Consider the following 17,849-nt stretch of genomic DNA (forward strand, 5'->3'; position numbering starts at 1 on the left):
CTTTAACCCTTTGAGGGTTAGAAAGATGGTGTAGCCAGAAAGGAGAAGAAGGTTAATAAACTCACCCAGGATGCAAGTGATTCTGACTTTAGAGGGGATGCCAGTCCTTCAGAGCTGGGAAGAGGGCAGCTTATCTGGCTTCCCTTGGAGGCGCGCTCCCTGTTGCCTCATCCAGACCTGTAGCTCCTCCTTCCTTTGGCAGCCCCTTCCCCACCCAAGGTCCCACAGCCTAGATAGCTGAGGCTGCTTCCTCAAACCCAGCCTTGCCGGTATTCTAGTCCTTCAAGGCCCAGCCCTGGTCCACGCCAAGCCCCTACTGGGATTCCTAAGCCCAGGCCAGAGCTTGAGGCAGGGAAGTGAGGGGAAGAATTAAGAAAATCCATTTCAGTCCCTTATCAGGCATATATGATTGCAAACTATCCACCTTGGCTAAATCATCCCTCACTCTCTTGGAGCCTCATCTATAAAATAGGGATAAAACTATCTGTCTTGTCTTTCTTACAGGATTTTCAGGATGAGCTAGAAAAATGTTGGTTAAAATGTTTGAAAATGGGAAATGAAAATGAAAAATGGATAGTTTATTCTGCCATGTATGAGTCTCAGTTGTGCAGGCGTGGCCTGTAATTTGAACTTTGGGGCCTTTTTGCCTGACTTCTCCCTTCAGGTAGCCAGGCAAAATTTCCTTTCCAGTCTGAAACCATTATGTACCATTTATCTCTTAGAATAATATGTTTATGGGCTGTAAGGGGAAAATACAAAAGATAATTGAGGAAAAGAAATGGGTGTGTTATGAAATTTTATATTCTGGAATGGAAGGCTTTGTCCTTCATTTTATTTTGGAATAAAAAAAAAAATTTGGACACCAACCAAGTAAGCCGAAGAAATACGCTAGGGATCCATCTCTGGGTGCTTTAAGTCACACTGGCCTCTACCCTAGTGTATGGCTGGTGTGTTAGTCTGGCCTCCTGAATTCCATTTCTGGTTCCTGGAGGGCAGGGCTGCCATCATCACCTTTCTTTGATCCCCACCATCAGCACCTTACACTGAGGGTCTGTTTCTAGCACTATTGGGGCCTTAAAAATGATTCCAGCCCTTTATTTTACAGATAGGAAACATGACCTACTGCTAGGCACATGGGGAATATTCAATTATTAAAATTTTAATCTATAGGATGTTAGAGTATGAAGAAGTCATAAAGATTATCTAATTCAGCTGCTATACTTTTAGTAATCAAAATAGCAAGCACTGGGACTTCCCTGGTGGCGCAGTGGTTAAGAATCTGCCTGCCAATGCAGGGCACACGGGTTCGAGCCCTGGTCCGGGAAGATCCCACATGCCGCGCAGTATGCCACAACAACTGAGCCTGCGCTCTAGAGCCCGTGTTCCACAACTACTGAGCCCGAGGGCCACAATTACTGAAGCCCACGCACCTAGAGCTCGTGCTCTGCAAAAAGAGAAGCCACCGCAATGAGAAGCCCGCACACCTCAACGAAGAGTAGCCCTCACTCGCCGCAACTAGAGAAAGCCCATGCACAGCAACAAAGACAACGCAGCCAGAAATTAATTAATTAATTTTTAAAAAGCAAGCACTTATATATCATTTACTCGGTGCTGAGTAGTCATCTAAGCCCTTGACATAAAATAATTCATTTAATCCTCATAACTTCATGGTGCTATTATTATCGTCCTCACCTTGGAGTGAAGATGTACCTCACTTTTCCCATGAAAAATGAGACACAGAGAGGGTCAATCATTCCAACGTCAGAAAGTGGTAGGTCCAGATTCTGAACACATGCTCTCTGGCTTCAGAGTCTGTGTGTGTCACCACTGTGCTCTACTGACTATGGAAAACCAAGCCCCTGAGATGGGAATTGACTTGGCCACGATCACGCGGCAGATTGGTGATGGAAGGTGGATCAGAAACCCAATTTGTTTCTCTTTCCACTCAGCTTCACTATGGTTCTGTCTGTATGTATCACAGATGTGAGTTGTGCCTGTCCTTCCCTGATGTTCCCTCAGAAGCAGACATTCTTCTGCTGACGGGTGGCAACATTCTTCTCCCTTTTGGCTGTGGGGAATGCATTAAAGGATGGGGACAGTGGGCCCTTGATCTGTAGCTTCTGACCCCAAAAGAGTGAGACCTGCCTCTAGTGACCAACTGTAGAGGGCCAGGGACTCCAGGTTAGACCATGCGTTAGAGTATGGGCCTTCCACCAGCACCTTCGTGAGAGAAGATTGCACGTGCGGTACATTTTTCAGTCAGATCACGTCCCTCTGAAATGCACCAAGGTTGTTTAAAAGAGCTTGTGGGTGAGCAGCTTGGTAGGAAACATGGAATCTCGGAGACGGTGGTTCTCACACTTACCCTGAGCCCCTAGAAGAAATGGTACTCTTAGCAGAACGTGGTGAAATATTAATATATTAATGGTGAAATATTAATATATTAAAATACATAGTGTTGGGGGCTTCCCTGGTGGCGCAGTGGTTGAGTCCGCCTGCCGATGCAGGGGACGCGGGTTCGTGCCCCGGTCCGGGAAGATCCCACATGCCGCGGAGCGGCTGGGCCCGTGAGCCATGGCCGCTGAGCCTGCGCGTCGGGAGCCTGTGCTCCACAAGGGGAGAGGCCACAGCAGTGAGAGACCCGCGTACCACAAAAAAAAAAAAAAACCCCATAGTGTTGTACTATACCAGATCTAACAGACTCTAGAATCACAGGCACCAACGTTTTAGAAAAAAAAATTGGGAAAACTTTAAAATTGAGAAAATTTTATTTTATTTTATTTTTCTTTGAACCACAATAAGATGGCTTTACTCAATTTTCATGGCAGAACATCTTGATCCAGCTGGGGGAACACCAGCCCTGCTGAACCTGGTTTGAGAACCACTACAATAAGTGAAGTATTCAGAAAGGACCTCCTATCCCGGGCTGGACCATAAACAGCAAGTCAGGGATCAGCTGGAAGGTTTTAACCCTGACAAAGAGAAGAAAAAAAGAGAGAGAGGGAGGCAGCTGGCATGAGCTGTTTCTATTGCTCCAAGTCTAGCTTGATCTCAATGACTGTGGTTTTTCTCATACAGACCACAGTCACGGTCACAGGTATTATCAACCTCTCATTTTTCAGAAAGAGGAAATTCCTAGGAGAAGAATGCATTATATGTAAGTGCAACTTCTATATACCCATAAGTGTATCTGGACAATGCTTGAAACATCCTGGAACATAACTAATGGATGGGCTTGAGTCCCCTGAGCCTTCCCTGGGTCGTTCGGGAAACAGTTAAGCAACCCTTTGCTTACTCCCTTTTACAAAGTAAAGATTCCTTTTACAGTGCAAATAATCATTCCCTGACTTTTCTGTCTTAAAGATCAGATTTCTGTGCATTTCATTTTTGGAAAGTAAGAAAAATGTGTAAAGACAACCCACATTTGTATATCCCCTGTCCACTTCACCACTCCTAACATGGCTGCTGACACCGCCACTACCCCAGAGACTCTTGGCATCCTCTAGGTCCCAGATTGGAGGAGGCCTTGGCCACCACGAGTCCCAGAACCACTACCACCCATGGGAATGAAATGATTGACTCTAAACTCCAGATGGATACAAACTTCCTCATTCCTTAGCTCCCCATCTTTTTCTTTTTAATTAACCATTTTATTTTTTTAAATTTATTTTATTTTATTTTATTTTTGGTTGCACTGGGTCTTCGTTGCTGCACACAGGCTTTCTCTAGTTTCAGCGAGCGGGGGCTACTCTTCGTTGCAGTGCACGGGCTCTAGGCGCGCAGGATTCAGTAGTTGTGGCATGTGGGCTCAGTAGTTGTGGCTCAAGGGCTCTAGAGAGCAGGCTCAGTAGTTGTGGCACAGGGGTTTAGTTGCTCCGCAGCATGTGGGATCTTCCCGGACCAGGGCTCGAACCCGTGTCCCCTGCACTGGGAGGTGGATTCTTAACTACTGCGCCACCAGGGAAGCCCCTTAGCTCCCCATCATTCATTCATTCATTCTTTCTTTCCACAAATATTTAGCAAGTGCCTACTAAGGCCAGGTACTGTTCTCTTCGTAGGCGCTGGGGATACAGTCGCAGCAGACTGGATCCCTATTCTCATGGAGCTTTCCTTCTAGTGGGAGGAGACAAAAAACAAATGAATACATGAGAAGATAGTTGATGGTGATAGGTGCGATGATGACAATTAGAAAAGGGGACAGATAGGAAGCAACTTCCTCTCTGAGGAAGTGATGTTTACATAGAGACCTGAATGACAAGGAATCAGCCATGCAAAATATATGAGTAAAGAGCATCCAGGCAGAGGGGACAACTAATGCAAAAGTCCTAAGGCAAAAGCAAGCTCACTGTGTTCAAGAAACAGCAAGCAAGTCAGGGAGGCTGAAGCCCAGTGTGTTGGAGGAAGAGCCTAAAGATGACGTCAGGGAGGGAGCTATGCCCTAGCTGGTGCAGAAGCTCGTAAGCCAGGGTGAGGAGTTTGGATTTCATTCAAAGTGTAATGAGCACCTTTGGAAGATGTAATGCTTGGAAGCGGCATGATCTGATTTATGCTTTTAAGAGATCACGTTGGCTGCTGGATGGAGAATAAATCAAGGGATCAAGAGATGCAAGGGAAACCACTTAGGACGCTATTATAGTGGTTCAGGTGGAAAAGATCCGTGCCTTAGACAAGGATGGTGATAGTGGGCTACTGAGAAGTGGAAGGACTCAGAAAATGTTTTGGAGTTGGAGTACCCTAATGACCTGCCTTGGTTCCTTCTCCATGGTTTATCTGTAACAAATAATAATCCCAAACTGACAAATATGTATTGAGCAGCTACTACATGCCAGGCACTGTGCCTGGAAGTTACCATCCAGAGAAGACAAACCCACCTTCTCCTGTCCTACTGCCATAGCCAGCTCTGGGTTAGGGAAGCTACTGCCCATCCCTAACCCTGCCCCATTTTCAGGGCCATAGGCACATCCCTCACCCCACCCCTGCACTCTACTCCAATGCTAAGCTGGAGTTGATGGGGGGGGGGGGGGAAGTGTTTACAGTTGGACAATTGATGCCATAAAAAAAGAGTCCAAAGTCCTCCCAAGATCTCAGAGCAAAGACTAGGAGAGCCCAAAGCTCCAACAGTGGGGACAGGATGCAGCCAGGGCCATGAAGACAAGAGAAACCTGTTGGTGCCCACACCACTGCTCATCATTCTCAGAGTTCCCAGAGCCCAACCTAGCAGAGCCCCCATCAAGCCAGACTTCTCAGTCTTCCTACCACCCGGTTCTGCTGCCCCAATACCCTCAGTCTCCCTTAGATTTCTGAGTCTCTTGTGCCCTCTGGTGTCATGTTCCTGATACTGCAGCCCATAGTTAATCTCCCCAGCTTGTCACTTTACAATCTACAACCCAAGCTGGGGGCGGGGCAGGGGCCAGTATGGGAAATTTAAAAACTCTGGGAAGGGCTGGGAATGTCATTGCATTAAGGCAAAGGGCCACGTCAGTTTCTGAGACTCAGAGACATGAGGAGCCCTCCATCTATTGCCAGATTCATCTTTTGTTTATGAGTTGAACACACTAGTTTTGAACATCTACTGTGTGCTTATCCAGCCACCAAGATGTGCAGAGCTGACCGAAGCTCAGATGATCAGGCACTCCCACCAAGGGCTGTGAGTCTGGAGCTGGTGATGTGAAGAAGCGAGAGCACTCGAGAATTCATTCTTCTGTCAGTGGCAGTGCAGCCAGTGACAGTGGCAGGACCCCCCGAACCAGACTCTTCCATGGCTCCTACTGCCTAATTTCCCTTTGTTCCTGCCTGTTTTTTAAGCCTGGTACTCTGGCCTTTCCATCAATTCTATGAGCAAGTAATTCCCTACCCTCCCAATAAATGTCTCTTCTGTCCACAGTAGTTGGAGTCTGTTTCTGCTTTTGCAACCAAGAAGATGACAGGTACACTGGACAATTGATCAAGCCTCTCTCAGACTTAGTTTCCTCCTTGGTAAAAAGGGATGATAATGAATTTCATAAGCAAGGCTGTTTTACTAAATAAGTTTATTTAGTTATCTATTGCTGCAAAACAAACTACTACACATTTAACATCTTAAACAGCACATGTTTACTATTTCATAGTTTCTGTAGATCAGAACTCTGGGCGTGGCTTAGCTGTGTCTCATCTGAGGCTTGAATGAAGAAGACTCTAATTCCAAGTTCAGGTGGTTATTGACAGAACTCAGTTCCTGCAGGTTGTTGGACTGAAGGTCTCAGCTCCTTACCACATGGATCTCTCCAACATGGCAGCTTACTTCATCAAAGCCTGAGGAAGAGAGTCTGCTAGCAAGATGCAAGTCACAGGCTCCAGTAGCCTAATCACAGAAGGGCCATCTCATTACTTTTACTGTGTTCTATGAACTAGAAGCAAGTCATTAGGTCAGCCCATATGCCGGAGGAGTGGATTACCCAAGGGCATGAATACCAGAAGACGGAGATCATTTGGGGTCAGCTTGGAGTTGGCCTGCCATAATGAGATAGCTGTTAGGTATAATTCCAGTCCTTTTTCAGAATCCCACTTCCTTATTATTTTTTCGGGGGGTGGGGGGGCAGTGGGTCGCACTACACGACTTGTGGGATCTTAGTTCCCCGACCAGGTATTGAACCCAGGCCCACGGCAGTGAAAGTGCAGAGTCCTAACCACTGGACCGCCAGGGAAGTCCCAGAATCCCACTTCCTTCTTGAGGGCTTTTCAAGTCCCTCCTCAACCCGAGCTCTTCAAAATCAACCTTTCTTACAAATGAGGAAGCTTGACATACTGCGTATTACATGGAATAGTTTTATTTGGGATGTTGTTTGGGATGATAATGTTATTTTGGTGTTATAAAATAAGAAAATGTTCTTTGTGACAAATACTACTGAAATTTTTAGTGGTAGAATATCATTATGCCCACACTTTTCTTTAAAATAATCTAGAGTAGTAAGGAGAGAGTCATAGGCCATTCTCCCATTTTTCCCCAAAATCCCTGGCTAAGTAGTTACTGTGGAAAAAGTTGCCTTTGCTCTTGCCAGAAACGGTCCAGGAAGTCAGCTTTATATTAGGTTGGTCAAAAATCTCATTCGGGTTTTTCCGTAACATCATATGGAAAACTCCGAATGAACTTTTTGGCCAATACATGTGTATAAGAGGTAAGACGGACTAAAAGGAACAATGCTTAATAAATATCAAACTTCCTCATCTCATAAGCCTCCGGGGGCTCCCATTTTCGGGCTGTAAATATATGTACATAGATATATACAAATTCATTCAAATTCTTCTATCAACCCTGAGCAGAAGGATGTGGGGTAGAGGTGGTTGTCATTGACTTACAGATATTGTCATCAATAAATTAAAAAAAAGGTGGTGTTTATCATACGGCATTTCCCCTTCTGTATTGTGCTTGATCCTTCAGATCAGATCAAGCTCAAAAAAAACGATCCCAGAGAAAGCCCAGGACGGAGAACCAACTCCCAGGAATCAGTTATTGCTCTGCTCATTGCCAGCACCGTCATACACACGTGGGGGGCAGATACTCAAGACAGGGATTCTCTTTTAACTTGGTTTTGACCCAGGTGAATCTCAGCCCTTAGTTCCGGACTTGGGCTTAAGGGAAGGGACGGGAGAAAGTCACTTCAGTCACTGCTGGCTTGGCTCCGGCTGGCTCCAAGGCTCCGCAGCAGAGAGCAGGAAGCACCGAGTCTCTGCCCAGTCTTGGCCCCAGGAAAAATGATGACCAATCATGGCCCTTCCTTTCTGGGCCTCTTCTCTTTGGTCTCCTCACTCTTCCCTCCAGCTCTCCTCATTCCTCTCCTCTCTAAGGTAACATCCTCCTTGATTAAGAAAAATGCCATGAACGCCACCTTAACCAGGTGACCACCAAAAATGGGACAAACTGACATCACTCGTCCCCCACGGGATGCACTAAGGACACTATGTCACCTGTCGTATTCCTACCAAAAATGTTTAAACTGAATCTGATCCCAAGGAGACAAATTGAGGTATATTTCTAAAACAATTGGCCTGTACTGTTCAAAAATATCAATGTTATGCCAGGAAATAAAAAGTGCAGCTGAGAAAATGTTACAGTTTTAAGGAAACTAGAGAGACATAACTAAATGTAATGCATGATGCTTGATTGGATCCCAGGGGTTTGGGGTTTTTTTGTTTGCTTGTTTGTTTTTAAATTTTTCTTTCTTTATTTTATTTTTGGTTGTGTTGGGTCTTTGTTGCTGCAAGCGGGCTTTCTCTAGTTGCATCGAGAGGGGGCCACTGTTCGTTGCGGTGCACAGGCTTCCCATCGCGGTGGCTTCTCTTGTTGCGGAGTAGAGGCTCTAGGCATGCTGGCTTCAGTAGTTGTGGCACGTGGGCTCAGTAGTTGTGGCTCGCCGGCTCTAGAGCACAGGCTCAGTAGTCGTGGCGCACGGGCTTAGTTGCTCCGCAGCATGTGGGATCTTCCTGGATCAGGGATCAAACCTGTGTTCCCTGCAGTGGCAGGCGGATTCTTAACCACTGCGCCACCAGGGAAGTCTGTTTGTTTGTTTGTTTTAGTCATGAGGACATTGTTGGGACAATTAGGGAAATTTTCAACAGACTATATATTAGATAATATTGTAACAATGTTAAATTTCCTGAGTGTGACAACGTTTTGCGGTTATGTAGAAATGTCTCTGTTCTTGGTAAATACGTGATGAATTATTTAGGAATGAAGTTGCTGTCTGCAACTAACTCAAATGGTTCAGCAAAAACACATGCTACATAACAAATGTGGGGAAACTGTAACAACCACTGAATCTAGGTGAAAGGTATATACAGTCGTATTATTCTTGCAATTTTTTTAACTGTTTTTGTTTTAATTTATTTATTTATTTTTGGCTGTGTTGGGTCTTCGTTTCTGTGCGTGGGCTTTCTCTAGTTGCGGTGAGCGGGGGCCACTCTTCATCGCGGTGCGCAGGCCTCTCACTGTCGCGGCCTCTCTTGTTGTGGAGCACAGGCTCCAGACGCGCAGGCTCAGCAGTTGTGGCTCACGGGCCTAGTTGCTCCATGGCATGTGGGATCTTCCCAGACCAGGGCTTGAACCCGTGTCCCCTGCATTGGCAGGCAGACCCTCAACCACTGTACCACCAGGGAAGCTCTATTCTTGCTATTTTAAACCTACAAAAAGGTTTAAAATTGTTCAAGATAAACATTTAGGGAAATGCCAATTCAGGAAAATACTCCAAATGAGGAAAGTGGCAATATACCATGATTCCCCTAAGTTTCACATTTCCCCCCGGGGGTTAACAGTGACTGTTTACTCAACAGGCATGCTGAGTGCCAGCAAAACAGGGCGCTGAAAAATATTTATTTATTTGACATTTGACATTTTTCCCCTAAACATCAAATTTGTCATGGAAATGTTCAGAGTTTTGTTAAACTTCTTAAATTTTTTTGCAGTCGAATTGTTTCTGGATTGAATTGTTTTTCACTGCACAGGGATCATCATAATCTTTTTCATGCTTAGGGCATCCTACTGTGTCCTCACTCCCACCAATGCAAACAGGCTGGGCGCTGGGAGGCAGGAAAACCCGGAAGGCATAAGAGGGGATTGCAAAATCATTAAAAAAAAAAAAACAAACCCTCTGAAATTGGGTAGCAGTTATCTGGGGAGCAAGATCCACAAAGGGTCCAAGCCTGAGAGTCCAAAGAACAAGCCAGCAGTAGTGAGAATGGGAACTTTCTACTTCAGTCTCTCCTGGAGTGTTTCACAGTTCGTGCATTTTCAATGTTTGTTTTCTTTTTGTTCTTCCCTAATATTAGGTAAAGTTTTTTGTTTGCTTAAAACAAATGTGACACATGAAAAGCTGTTCGACATCACTAATTATTAGAGAAATGCAAATCAAAACTACAATGAGGTATCACCTCACACCAGTTAGAATGGGCATCATCAGGAAATCTACAAACAACAAGTGCTGGAGAGGGTGTGGAGAAAAGGGAACCCTCTTGCACTGTTGGTGGGAATGTACATTGATACAGCCACTATGGAGAACAGTATGGAGGTTCCTTAAAAAACTAAAACTGGAATTACCATATGACCCAGCAATCCCACTTACTGGGCATATACCCAGAGAAAACCATAATTCAAAAAGACACATGCACCCCAATGTTCACTGCAGCACTATTTACAATAGCCAGGTCATGGAAGCAACTTAAATGCCCATCGACAGATGAATGGATAAGGAAGATGTGGTACATTTATACAATGGACTATTACTCAGCCATAAAAAGGAACAAAATTGGGTCATTTGTAGAGACGTGGATGGATCTAGAGACTGTCATACAGAGTGAAGTAAGTCAGAAAGAGAAAAACAAATATAGTATATTAATGCATATATGTGGAACCTAGAAAAATGGTATAGATGAACAGGTTTGCTGGGCAGAAATAGAGACACCGATGTAGAGAACAAACATATGGACACCAAGGGGAGAAAGTGGTGGGGGGGGAGGGGTGGTGGTGGGATGAACTGGGTGATTGGCATTGACATGTATACACTAATATGTATAAAATAGATAACTAATAACCTGCTGTATAAAAAATAAATAAAATAAAATTCAAAAAAAAGTTTTAATTCTGGATGATAGGGATATAGGTATTTATTGTTTTATCCTTTGTGTTTTTCTGTATTTTAAACAGTTCTAGAAATGTAAATAAAAGTAAAATACAAACATCCAAGCAAAAAACAAAAAACAAACGTGAGCCTCTGTCAACCAATGTCGAGAAGAACCGGAACAAGGATTTTTGCTGGGGCAGGGCTCTCAGGGGAAAGGATAGCCTTCCAGAGCTGCCCCCTTAACTAAGTGTGTTTGAAGAAAAGCTATTTGCCCCCTACCCTCTTCCTTTCTTGCCTTCACTCCTCCTGCCCTTCCCCTTCCCTGTCCCATCATCTTTTTTCCTTCCCAGTACGGTGTAATGAACAGATCCAGCTGTGAAGTCAGGGGGGCCTGGATTCCAATCAGAATGTGACATGGACAAACCTCAAAATATATTCAGCAAGTATTCATTAATGCCTACTAGGTAGCAGGCACAATTCTAGGTACTGGGATACAATGGTAAGTAAAAAAGACAGACAAGGTTCCTGCCCTCATGCAACTTGCATTCGAGTCCAGGGAGACAGATAATAAACAAACAGGCAAATGAATAAGAAAATTATATATCATGAAAAGTATACTGCAGAATCTAGCTACATATTGTATGAATATACCATAAGACATTCTGGGAAAAAAAACTATGGAGACAGTAAAAAGATCAGTGGTTGCCAAGGGCTGCAGGGGAGAGAAGAATGAATAGGCAGAGCACAGAGGGTTTTAAGGGCAGTGAAACTATTCTAGCAGGATGCTGTAATGGTGGGCATATGCCATTATACATTTGTCAAAACCCATAGAATTGTTGTACATAGAATGAGTTCAACTGTTATACATAGAATGTACAACACTCAGAGTGAACCCTAATGTAAGCTATGGACTTCCAGGAACTATGATGTGTCAAAATCAGACTCTATTGATTGTAACAAATGTACTACTCTGGTGGGGGATGTTACTGGGGGAGGCTGTGCATGCGTAGAGCCAGCATGTATATGGGAAATCTAACTTCCACTCAGTTTTGCTGTGAACTTAAAACTGCTCTAAAAATAGTCTGTTTTTTTAAGTGTGTTGTAGGAAATTAACATGTAATCAAAGGTAACTGGAGGGACGTACTTTAGATAGGATGAAAAAGGAAGCTCTCTCTGAGGCTGTTTTCTCATCCACAAAATGGAGGCAGAAGTATTTGCCTTCGTATATATATGTGAAAGTGTCCTTTAAATTACTATATATCTTCCCATCTATAACATATTGGTAGGCAGCACTGAAACGGCTCCCAATGATCCCTACTTTCTGGTATTCAAGTCCTTGTGTAATCCCCACCCTCTGAGTGTGAGCTGGATCTAGTGACTTGCTTTTAAGGAATAAAATGCAGCAAGAATGATGAAAAGTCACTCCCAAAATTAGGTTACAAAAGAAAATGCGGCTTCTATTCTCTCTCTCTCTCTCTCTCTCTCTCTCTCTCTCTCTCTCTCTCTCTCTCTCTCTCAGACGCTGCCATGTTGTGTGTAGCCCTATGTAGAGGTCCACGTGACAACGAACTGATGTATCCAGCCACCAGCCAGCAAGAACCTAAGGTGAGGTCTTACAGGATGCAATACCAGATGCAATGTGTGATCCTTGATTGGATACTGATTAGAGCACATCAGCTGTAGAAGACATTTTGGGTCCAGCTGGGGAGATTTGAACATTGACTGGGATGAGAAAAAAAGAAAATTGATGAGGGGGCGTCCCTGGTGGAGCATGGTTAAGAATCCGCCTGCCAATGCAGGGGACACGGGTTCGTAGCTCCTGGTCTGGGAAGATCCCACATGCCGCAGAGCAACTAAGCCCATGCGCCACAACTACTGAGCCTGTGCTCTAGAGCCCACGAGCCACAACTACTGAAGCCCGCGCGCCTAGAGCCCGTGCTCCACAACAAGAGAAGCCACCGCAATGAGAAGCCCGCGCACTGCAACGAAGAGCAGCCCCCCCTCACCGCAACTAGAGAAAGCCCACGTGCAGCAACGAAGACCCAATGCAGCCAAAAATTAATTAATATTTTTTAAAAAGAGCATTGGGCTTCCCTGGTGGCGCAGTGGTTGAGAGTCTGCCTGCCAATGCAGGGGACGTGGGTTCGTGCCCCAGTCCTGGAGGATCCCACATGCCGCGGAGCTGCTGGGCCCGTGAGCCATGGCCGCTGAGCCTGCGCGTCCGGAGCCTGTGCTCCGCAACGGGAGAGGCCACAACAGTGAGAGGCCCACGTACCGCAAAAAAAAAAAAAAAAAGGAGCATTCATTTGTGTGTATGTGTGGGTGTGCATTAAAAAAAATGATACAGACTACCCAATAACTCAGCAATTCCATCTCTTGGTATATATATCCAAGAGAAATGTGTTCATATGTCTACCAAAAGACACATGTTCAAGAATGTTCATAGTAATTTTATTCATTATAGACAAAATTGGAAACATCCTAAGTGTTCATCAACAGGAGAATGGATAAATAAATTATGGTATACTCTAACAATGGAATACCACACAGCAATTTTTTTTTAAATAAAAGAGCAAAATGCTGATAAATGCCACAAAGATGAATCTTAAAAATGTAATATTGTGGGAAAGCTGCCAGATACAAGAGAGTACACACTGTACGATCCTTTTTATATGAGGTTCAAAAACAGGCAAATGTAATCTACGGTGATAAGAGCCTCAACAGCCATCACTACAAGAGGCTGGACACTGACCGTGAAGGGGCATAAGGAAAACTTCTGAGTGAGGGTTGTCATAGACCTTAATTTGGAAGTGATTACACAGATATCGACATATAGGTATATGTGCCCCCAAATTACGGAACTGTACATTTAACATATGTGCACTTTATACAATGGAGTTATATCTCAATTTTTTAAAAAATTTTTTTAAGAAAAAAGATATCCAGAAGAATTACACCAAAAGCGGTAATGGCAGTAATGTCTGGGTGGTGAGAATACTAATATGTTTTGATTTGTTTTGTCTTGTTGCTTGTCTATATTTTCTAATTTTCTCCAATACATGACCACTGCTTCTGTAATAATAAAAAGTTATTTTTAAACTACATTCCAAATACTCAATATCATTTATGCTGCTTCAGGGGAAAGTCAAGAAATGTACTTGCTGTGTTATTCCTGAAGGAGACAGGGGTGTGGCCAAGCATAAGACAGAGGAATGAAGTACTAATCGCTGTGGCATCCGGGTGTGGAGGACTTTTCAGGGGAAGTCCCCTGTGCTGAGCATGGGGTGAAAGGTCAGGGTGGACCAGAGTATCCGGCCCACACGGTAGAATGGAAAGAACCCAGGAGAGAGAATCTGAAGATCTGGGTCTGAAACCAGATGCAGCCACTGATTGTGGCCTTTGAAAAGTCATTTAACTGCAGAAGTGGAAGGACTATGGGTTAGCCACAGGGCACAGACTCCCGACAGGTTCTCTCCACTGTGTGCTGCTTCCCTGTTTATAATAACAACTAACTTTTACAGAGGAATTTACGTTTTATGAAACACAAATATTCCTGTTGAATTCTCACAGAACCTCTTGAGCAAGCACTGTTCTTTCCCCCCCTTTTTTTTTTTTTTTTGCAGTACGCGGGCCTCTCACTGCCGTGGCGTCTCCCGTTGCGGAGCACAGGCTCCGGACGCGCAGGCTCAGCGGCCATGGCTCACGGGCCCAGCCGCTCCGCGGCATGTAGGATCCTCCCGTACCGGGGCACGAACTCGCGTTCCCTGCATCGGCAGGCGGACTCTCAACCCCTGCACCACCAGGGAAGCCCCTTTCCCCTTTTTAAAGGTAAGAAAACTGTTTTTAAGTGACTTGCCTGAACTAGTGAGTGATAGAATTAGGACTTGCCTGACGGTTTTTGGACTCCGAATCCTGCATTCTTTCCACCAATGGCTTACCTAGGACCCTGACACTTAACTATAACCACCCCTCACCCTTCCCATCTGCTGACACCCGCTTCCAGCAGCTCTGTGGTTCTCGTGCATTCTTGGCAGGGCCTTATTTCCCAGGGAGGGACAGAGGGCTCTACACAGAGCTCCCCTGAATGACCTAGTGCTGACTCAAAGAAGGACCCAGACTCCTTCCGGCTCTGTGTTACTCCAGAGGCATGTAGGAGTTCACACCTGCAACGCTGGGCAGCTCCTCCAGTCAAGGGTCTTCCAGGCTCATTTCCCAGCCTGGCTCCAGGGTGGCCGCCAGCCCCCTCTGCCCTCCTGATCCATGATGAGGGGCCACAACTCTTCACCAGTCCTCTTCCCTCTTCCCTAGGAGGCTTGTCCCCAAGGCCTGAGTCAGCGCTTCCCCATCCCTATCCAGTTCCAGCCTCTGCTTAATACCTCCAGTTCCTAAGGCCTCTCCCTTCCCAGGTGCCCAGACCTCATCCCCCGCACAGCTGGTGAAGGAGCAGTGAGAAGCAGAATAAGAGGCAATGGTGAGCCCAAGGGGCAGCTGCCCCAAGCAGCTAGCACAACGTTCCCTTCAATAATTCATTCCCGGGGAGGCTGCGGGCACCATGCCCTCATTCTGAGCTGGAGATGGCTACCACAGCTCAGATCCTTAAAATGACAGTGGTGGGAATCAGGAGGGCTGGAAGGCCAGGGCAAGCAAGTAGAAGGGTACCCAGTCTCCAGCCCCACCACAGGCACCTCTCCCCCTACTTCTTGTTAGGGAGGGGCCAGATCCAAACAGAGGTCAGGGATCCCGTGATAGATAAAGGAGCCTAGAAACTGCAGCGAGCCAGAGGGGCAGAGAGGAAGGACACAAACTCAGGGCCTCATCCCACTCACTCCAGCTATACATCAGGGTCAGCCTTATCCCCATTGCTCTGAGCCTTCTTGAAGCCACACTCAGCCTCTTGTCAGCAGCGCCACCTTCCTAAAGGAGGCACAAGTCTCCTCTGTCCCAGCTTTTGGAAGCCCTGGGATGCTTCCACTGCTCCCACTTGGGGAACTCTGCCCCCACTTAGGCCTCAGTAATCCAACTCTCAGCACCCCTCCCAGGGATTCCCCACCCCCATCCCATCTCTTTTCAACCCCAACTTCCCTGCCTCTGATGTTTACAAAGCCTGTAAATATGTGGGAGTGGAGGAAGGACTTGAACTGGCCCCTTGGGCCGTGCTGTGATTCAGGGTCCTAAAGTGTTAAGAGTTTGGCAAGAGCAAAGGAGAGAAGGAGGCAAAGTCGAGGCCAGCCCCCCTTCCCAAGGCCACCCTGGGGATCCTGCCTCTCATACCCCTTCCTCCACCTGGGGCAGCCCTAGAGTACTGCTCCTGTCCCAGCCTGGTTCCTCTGTCCAGTGCATTTTGTGGAATTGGAATCACCAATCACATGCAATGGAAACTGAGATCTAAGACTAAAATAAACATATGTCAAGCACCTACTATGTGCCAGGCTGAACCGGACTCTGGGCAGAAAGAGAATGAGAACTAAGCATCTCAGCCCTCTCGCCTTCCCTCCTTCCCAGGTATGAAAAGGAACCCCCAAATCCACAGAGCAGTCACACCACTTGCCCCGGAGCAGGCAGGACTTGGGCCTTGGAGCCACAGCCGAGAGCCCAGTCCCTCTAGAGAGGCCTGGTGTGGGAAGGAAGCTGCAGTCTTGCTGGGCACTGTCAGCAATAAACTCTTCAGACTTATTTATAGCAAATGCTGCATCAGGGGATGGAGACTGAAAGTGCCTAGAAGCATCAAATATCACCATGGGCCCAGAGGCAGAGCCCAGAAAAGAAGACAGAGATTGCAGCAGGAGGGATTGAGGTTTGATGTTAGAGGAACTTCCCCAGAGTAATATCTGGAGTTGGCAATGGGGATTCCATGTGGAAACTACTTCCACAGAGCTTCCTCAGAAGCTCACGGTAGAGTAGGTACAAAGGGATGGACATGGTGATCTTTGTTCTCTGTCCTTTGTGGTACACAGGTTTTCAAATGCTGGGGCCACTGAGTACAGCTGTGCGAGTTATGCCTTGCTGACAAGGCAAGTGGGGATTGAAATCCAACTGCAGATCAGTAGGGCAACCACCTATGCAGAGTTGCATCTGCACAAAGCCTAGTCAAAAGGGCTAGCAGAGGCCCTGTCAAATATCCTGAGGTCCTGACAACTTAGGAGGTTAGAGAAGAGGGGGAGCTGACCCTATGGAGAAGGGATGAAGGCTGCCTGGGAAGCCCTGGGGGCCTGCAGCTGAAGGGGCCAAGCTAAGGTATGGCTCACAGGAGTGCCTCCAGGCTAGAGGCCCCTCTGAACAGAGTGCCAGGTACTGTGAGGTCAGGGCCAGAAATGGGGGTACTGAGGGAGGTAAAGTGGGGAGGAAGACTGTGTGGGTCCTGGACAGGGCCCAGAGAGGGATACTCCTGCCAGTCATCTCACATGGAAGGGGCTGGGAGAGGACTGTTCTGGGGACACGGGGGCTGGGCTCCCGGCTCTAGCTCTGAGGTTCCTACCTTCTCTCAGTGGCAGAAGAGAGAGGGCTGTGTGCTCCAGCAGCTGAAACGGAAATGAGAAAAAGTGAAGGGTGCAGAGCTGCCCCTATGCACTTAGATTCCCTCTGATAGGATCAGAGAGAAGTCACTGATATTTCTATTTTAAAGTAAGCGGTGGAGGGCGATGGTGTTCTAGGCTGTAAGTTCTTGCAGAGGAGGGAGGGAGGGGGAAGCCAGGGACAATTGCTTGCCTTGGCCAGCACCTCCCTCCCCCACTTCTCCTATGGAAACTTAAGCTGCCCCAAGGCCCAGAGGAGTTAGTCCATTAGCTGTGGTCAGCGGGGGTGTAGGGAGGGGCCTCTCTCCCTCGGGGTCTTATTGCCAAATGACAGGCAAAGCTTCTGCTCCCTCTATTAGAGCCAAAACAAAACAAAACAAAAACCCTCCACGCACATTTTAAAAACACACACACAACCTCTTTATCTCCTCTGAATAGATGAAGCTGAGTAACTTGGGGGTAGGTGGGCGGTAGGGGATCCATGGACTAGACCAGAGAGGGAGAGGAGGAGATGCCCTCCCAAAGAACTTTTCAGGTTAACCCTGAGGAGGAGCTGGGGGTGGAAAGAGGAGAATTGATTCTCCCCCAATGTACCTCCCTCTGGAATAGGGGCAAGGGCAGGGTCAGCTGAACAGAGAGGGAGGAAAGTCTTCCAAAGATCCCCAGAGGGTGGAAGGATGGGGGGGGGAGGGTCGGAAACCCCCAGGGGAAAGGACTTAAAAGAAGAGCCAAGGAGGAGAGTGGA

Source organism: Leucopleurus acutus, assembly GCF_964270905.1.
Source record: "Leucopleurus acutus genome assembly, chromosome: 11".
Classification (NCBI taxonomy): Eukaryota; Metazoa; Chordata; class Mammalia; order Artiodactyla; family Delphinidae; genus Leucopleurus; species Leucopleurus acutus.